Here is a 7,597-nt window from a genome sequence, read left to right as displayed (position 1 = left end):
ATGTGGTAGATCAGTGTGCAACACTGATTTAAAGGGACAGCTGTGATTTTGGAACTCCACGCTCCAGCCAACGCACTCTCTTAACCTTGCACAGCTGAACAGGTCGTAAACGGTATGGAGGACCCTCCACCAGCACTATTTAAAGGGATCATGCAGGGGTTACAGGTTTGTTGCTGGATTATTGCTCCTGACCACTTCTTTGTATCCCATATCCCCCTACCCCCTTCACTTACAACTGCATTTTCAAACTCCTGACTGTCTAGCCTTTGGCCCTCCATTTGCTACGATACATCTACCACATCACTTCCCGTTCCCTTGCCCCAAGGCCAAACCTACCCCAAGGCTCCCCCATCCTAGCTCTGAGTCCACATCTTTCTCTCGTTTCTCTCCTATCTCTCCTCATGCCCTCCCTGAACTGATCTTGTCCATGAGACACACCTTCTGCTCCTTTGACCCCATTCCCACTAAACTGCTGACCATCCAACTTCCTTTCAGGGCTTATAGCATCTCAACTACCCTTCACAGTGCATGGTGCTCTCAACTACCCTTCACAGTGCATGGTGCTCTCAACTACCCTTCACAGTGCATGGTGCTCTCAACTACCCTTCACAGTGCATGGTGCATCTCAACTACCCTTCACAGTGCATGGTGCTCTCAACTACCCTTCACAGTGCATGGTGCATCTCAACTATCCTTCACAGTGCATGGTGCCACACTATTTCTCAGTTCTCATTGTGTGCAAAATAGAAAATATTTTTCTCCAACATCGCCACCTGAATTGTCATAAATACGAAGACTCTTGATGGCTGGCGCATACATATTTAAACTAAAAAGATCTGGTTACACCTAAAGGCAATTAAACTGAAACTGCTCACATGTAAATAATGTATCAAGGTGTTGCTATTTGCAACTGTAAGTAACTTAAAAGTTAGATTCAATGGGAGTCTAACAAGTAATTTCTAACAACAGATAACCAATGCTGATATCTGTAACACATCCACTACAGTCTATTAGTACCTAAATAATTCATCTTTGGAAAAATCTATCGGCAAGTTCATTTCTCATTCTGACCGTGGGGAATTACAGATGAGCCCAATATTATACTCACCCAAAATCTACACACAGTCCCCTCTAGCAGATCTCTTTGGATAATGACAAGTGCAAGAACGTTTCCCTAACCTAGGGAAACGTTCTTGCACTTGTCATTATCCAAAGCTAATTGTAGTACACCTCACATTGCCCCAGCGCAGATCAAGGATTGAACCTGGGATTTTCCTGACCTGTATACCTCAGCTATTCTGTGGGGAAGCCCATTTGTAGATGACTGCTCACATGTAAATAATATCTGTTGCTCTAACCAAGGAAATAGCATTGGTCTGTCCAAAAAAAATTAACTTTGAGAGAATTTATCAAGAGTACAATCTGACCTGATTAAGAAGGCCTTTTCTTTTCTGGTTAAATGCATCCTGTATTTATAATAGTCAGTTTTATTTTATTCATGAGATGTGGGCAACACTGACAAAGCCACATTTAATGCCCATCTCTAGTTGTCCTGAGAAAGTGGCGCTGGGCCTTCTTGAACCGTTGTAGTTATTATGCTCACAGTTCACCCACAGTAGTTTTAGGTTTAGAATTCTAGGATTTTGACAGAGCAATGATGAAGAAATGGCAATACATGTCCAAGTCAGGATGATGTGTGACCTGGAGGGGAATTTGGAGGTAATGGTATTCCCTTGATATTGCTGCTCTTGTCCTTCTTGGTGATAGAGGCCGCGGGGCTGGGAGTTGCTACAATGTAAGTTTGGTGAGTTGCTGCAGTACTCCTGTACATAGCACGTACTGCAGCCAATAATGAAGGGTGGGGGTGGATATCGAATACAGTGGCAGGGTGCCAATTAAATGGACTGTTTTGTCCTGGATACATAAGAACATAAGAAATAGGAGCAGGAGTAGGCCAATCGGCCCCTCGAGCCTGCTCCGCCATTCAATAAGATCATGGCTGATCTGATCTTATCCTCAAATCTAAATTCATGTCCAATTTCCTGTCCGCTCCCCGTAACCCCTAATTCCCTTTACTTCTAGGAAACTGTCTATTTCTGTTTTAAATTTATTTTATGATGTAGCTTCCACAGCTTCCTGGGGCAGCAAATTCCACAGACCTACTACCCTCTGAGTGAAGAAGTTTCTCCTCATCTCAGTTTTGAAAGAGCAGCCCCTTATTCTAAGATTATGCCCCCTAGTTCTAGTTTCACCCATCCTTGGGAACATCCTTACTGCATCCACCTGATCAAGCCCCTTCACAATCTTATATGTTTCAATAAGATCGCCTCTCATTCTTCTGAACTCCAATGAGTAGAGTCCCAATCTACTCAACCTCTCCTCATATGTCCACCCCCTCATCCCCGGGATTAACCGAGTGAACCTTCTTTGTACTGCCTCGAGAGCAAGTATGTCTTTTCTTAAGTATGGACACCAAAACTGTATGCAGTATTCCAGGTGCGGTCTCACCAATACCTGATATAACTGCAGCAATATCTCCCTGTTTTTATATTCTATCCCCCGAGCAATAAAAGCCAACATTCCGTTGGCCTTCTTGATCACCTGCTGCACCTGCATACTAACTTTTTGATTTTCTTGCACTAGGACCCCCAGATCCCTTTGTACTGCAGTACTTTCCATTTTCTCGCCATTAAGATAATAACTTGCTCTCTGATTTTTCCTACCAAAGTGCATGACCTCACATTTTCCAATATTGTATTGCATCTGCCAAATCTCCGCCCACTCACCCAGCCTGTCTATATCCCCTTGTAGGTTTTTTATGTCCTCCTCACTCTCTGCTTTCCCTCCCATCTTTGTATCATCTGCAAAATCTGGATGGTGTCTTGAGTTTTGCTGCACCTGCACACATCCAGGCAAGTGGTGAGAATTCCTTAATACTCCTCAGTTGAGACTTGAACGTGGCAGAGAGGCAATGAGGGTCATTTCCTAGCCTCAGCTTGTTCTTGTTGTCAAGGTTCCCAATATTTCTGGTCCAGTTAAGCTTCCGGTCAATGGTGACACCCCAAGATATTGATGGTGGGGCACTTGCAGATGATGGTGGCGTTGATGTTCAGACTAGGTTGTTGGGCTATTTCTTGTTGGAGTTATTCATTGCCTGGCACCTATCTGGTACAAATGTCACCTGCTACTTGTAATTTGTAATAGTCCTGCTGTAGGTTGCCTTGTTATCAGAGGAGTTGTGAATGGAGCTGAACACTGTGGAATCATCAACAATTGTAAATAATTTTACAACACCAAGTTATAGTCCAGCAATTTTATTTTAAATTCACAAGCTTTCGGAGGCTTCCTCCTTCCTCAGGTGAACAAACACCCCACTCCTAATTGAAGGACTATTGATCCTGAGCATCCTCTCTTCCCTCTGTTTCACTATCAGTGGCAGAACTTTCAACTAATTTGGCCCTTCTCTTTAGAATTTCCTCCTTAAACCTTTCAGCCTCACTAATTCCCCACCTTTTAGTCACAAGGAGGGTGAACAGAATAAAAATTACAATCACTATGATTACAGGTACATTGTAACAGTTAATAACTTAAATACAGATAAGGACAAACATTGCCCGATCCCGATAAACAAGGAGTTCTAAGAACCTCATGAAGCTAAAGTTAAAAACTGAACATCTTGTAAATTACTGTAATGTGTTTAATTGGTATACTTAGCTGGCTAGTGGAATGAGCCTGATAAATGAAAGGCAATTCCAATAAACACTATCCTTTTGTACTTTAAAGTGAAGACAATTAGATGTGATTTATATCTGAAAGCTGCACCAAGAGAGAACAGTTCTTTAACTGTTGTTATGTTAGGTGAAAGACAGCTTTGTCAACATGATTGTTCCCATTGTGCATAGATGTCATTACAGTTGTCTGCAAAATGATACATAAATGGCATGTAAGTCTCACTCCCTACAAGAGTAAGAGCAGGAAAAAACAGTTGCCCATCACTTGTGCATTTTTTTCCATAGGAACATCAAACCGGTTCAAACTGTTGATGGACAATGTAATCAATATATAGTGGTCTATTTACTTTGAATTTGGAGGTGCTCTCTTTATTTATTCTAATTGCTGTTTTTGTGACTGCCAGGAGTGGGAAAGAAGCTATAGTGTTGAGTGCTAAAAAAGGAAAAGTAGTTGCCAAGTTGCCAGCCTGTGATGCAGTAGCGTCTGTCCAAGGAGTGGCAGTAACCAAAGAGTACTTCCTTGTAATCTGCAGGTACAGTATAGTATCACATCTGCATTAGTCCTATATAAATGAGGAGAAAAATAATAGAGAATAGAATGGAACTTTGGAGATCACCATGGGAGATAATTTTCTTTGTTTGCTATTCGTAGTTGAAATCATAAGACACACGAATAGAAAACTTGTTCATGATTTCACTGCAAACAAAGAATGCTCAAAATCTTCCAACCCTATCGCACATAGACCAGCTAATGTACCATTGAACTTGAGGTAAAAGAAACTTGTACATGCTGGAAATCTGAAGTAAATCCAGAAAATGGTGGACATTCACAGCAGGTTCATCAGCATCAAAAAGGAAAAGATGAATTTGTGTTTAGTGTTTTTAAGGTGTTTTCAGCAGAACTATTGCAAGATTACAACCCATCTTTATCAGATGCTGATCGACCTGCTGCGCATTTCCAATATTTTCTGGTTTTTGTCTCTGAATTGCCCCTATTTTCTGTATGTTATTACACTAATTTAAATACTAAACTATTCTCGGTGCCTAGCAACACAATGTGTAATCCACTAACTTAGAGAATTCTCAATGTCATTTGTCCTGGACTTAATGTTTGTCAAAAATGATCAAAGTTGCAGAATCTCAGTCAAAAGCAAAATACTGTGGATGCTGGAAATCTGAAATAAAAACAGAAAATGCTGGAAATAATCAGCAGGTCAGGCAGCATCTGTGGAGAAAGAAAAAGTTAACATTTCAGGTCTATGACTTTTCATCAGAACTGGACGAAGGGTCACTGACCTAAAAAGTTAACTCTGTTTCTTTCTCCACAGATGTGGAGATGCCGGTGATGGACTGGGGTTGACAATTGTAAACGATTTTACAACACCAAGTTATAGTCCAGCAATTTTATTTTAAATTCACAAGCTTTCGGAGGCTTCCTCCTTCGTCAGGTGAAGGAGGAAGCCTCCGAAAGCTTGTGAATTTAAAATAAAATTGCTGGACTATAACTTGGTGTTGTAAAATCGTTTACAATTTCTCCACAGATGCTGCTGACTTGCTGAGTACTTTCATGCATTTTCTGTTTTTATTGCAGAGTCTCATTGTTTGGTTTTATGAAAACTAAACCTCTAACTAAAGGACCTTATCTGACCAAATTGCTTTTCAGACATGATTCATTTGAAAGAATGTGATTGGAAATTGAGTCTCTGGTCTACATATAGGGACCAATTTTACAAAATCGCACTCCTCTTAGGCAGCCTCATCCAATGGAAGCATGTATCAGGAAAATGCAGGTGTGGGCCCCATGAATTCCCACCTATTAGTGAGCATTTCTAGCAGGTGAAGCTCTACATTCATATAATTGCCCCTGTAGTACCAACATATCATCACGGGCTGATCATTCAGGTTTACTCACAGACTCCTGCTTTGGAATTAACTTTGAATATTCTGGTATTTCCTACATTACAACAGTGACTACACTTCAAAAGTACTTCATTGGTTGTAAAGCACTTTGGGATAGTCTGAGGTCATGAAAGGCTCTAAAACCAAAATCTGAATTTCAAGTTGCTAATACGTAAATCTGGATTTCAATGAATCTTAAACCTCTTAAAGAAAGCCACTCTGTAAATTTGTAGGAATCAATTATCTTCAGATTATTATTTTTTTCCTTCCTTGAAATGTAATTTCCAGGTATCCATACTCAAGATTGCGTGAAATACTCCATATTGAACTATTTGGTGTGCAGAACTTTGCTTATCTCCGTACAGTGAAAGGCTGTTGTAATGATCACATTTCCATCCTGTCTGTGAATCACTTGGGTTCTCATGTAGTGGCGATGTGCTGCTCGCTTAAAACAAATATCACTGAGATCATCTCCTGGAACCTAGAAACCGAAGACCACAAGCACTTGGCCAAGTTCTCTCCTACAGCAATTGGAGGCAAGTGAGCTTTCATAAAACTATTGGGTGCCCATTTAAAGAGACGTGGTCGACAGATGGCTCTTTACCAGCATTAAAAATGTTGAAAAATGAAGGTTTAAAAAGTTCCCGGGCAAGCTTCAGGAATTTCCCAAAGTTTTGTTTCATTTCTGTTGTAGCTGTGAGATCTATTGCTCATTATCATCATCAGCGCTTCACGTTGCGAGTGAGTGGTTGAGTGAGTCAGGGTTAGGAATGGGACTGGGATTAGCTAGGCGTGTGGGTGCTGTGGAGTTGGATCCTATCTGTTGCGCTGGCCTTTGCCACTGGGTCGCTTGAGGCTACGGGCAAGGAGCCGCACGTCCTGATTTTACATCACGAGCTCCAATTGTCGCCGCTCACGCCGGGCGGGGAGGGATGGGGAGAGGAGCCGCGCTCCCTTGGCTCAAACCCCACAAACAGTCCCAGGCCTGACTCCCCGTCTCACCTGTTGGCTCCTCGCTTGGGATCTCGCAGAGTTTGCAGCCGGAGCCCGAGCTTCAGTTAGCTGCAAAATGGGATTTGAGGCTGTCCTGATGGCGGGGATTATTGTTCAAAATTATTTTTGGGTAACATATTTATAATCATTTTTTGAAGAGCATCTCATTCCTCTGGGTATTCTTTTGTTTTTAAATGTTTGGAATGATAGCGAGATGGATTGAATATCTTCTTTCAAAAATGTAATGTGCTGACTGGATTTGGTTTTATTTCTTGCGTACGCCAATCCTGCATAGCCTACTTACAAAGTCAAATTAGCCTTGGTTCTGGGTTGCTATCTTGTTAGGTCCAAGTATATAAATTGTTTTTGGAGAAGGGAATACTTGAAGGGAAAGAGCAGGGGAATGGGACTAATTGGATAGCTCTTTCATAGAGTGGGCACAGGCATGATGGGCCGAATGGCCTCCTCCTGTGCTGTACCTACTATGATATGAGGAGTGACAAAAACCTGAATCCCACAGTACAGTTAAGTAGCTAGGTGATGCAGCGGCACACTGCACTCCCAGGCACTTCCCTGCTAAAGGTTTCATACAACTTGTTTGATTAGTGCACAAGAGAAGGTTATTGAGTAAAAGCCCTGAATTCACTCTGCCCAGATCGTGCAGATTTGCTGATGCACAGAAAATCTGGGTCCACATTGTTTAAATAATCCAAAAAAAAGCCTGGTGAAATGTTATAAATGTTCTTGAAGATCTGGAACCTGGATGGGAGATCTTGCAGCAAAAACATCTTGTTTGCTGCATTAGTAAATATTGAAGAACTTTAAAGACTTTCTTAATGTGAACACCTCAGCATTGGGTGAGCACACCATTGGACTCAGCTCAGTTGTATAGCTCACAGACACTCACTAGCCAAGCTTACACATGAAGAATGGTCATTTGAATAAGGTAGCAAAGAACCTTTATCCATGGAACT

Source organism: Heptranchias perlo, chromosome 4, assembly GCF_035084215.1.
Source record: "Heptranchias perlo isolate sHepPer1 chromosome 4, sHepPer1.hap1, whole genome shotgun sequence".
Classification (NCBI taxonomy): Eukaryota; Metazoa; Chordata; class Chondrichthyes; order Hexanchiformes; family Hexanchidae; genus Heptranchias; species Heptranchias perlo.
Note: the sequence above shows the minus strand (reverse complement) of the source record.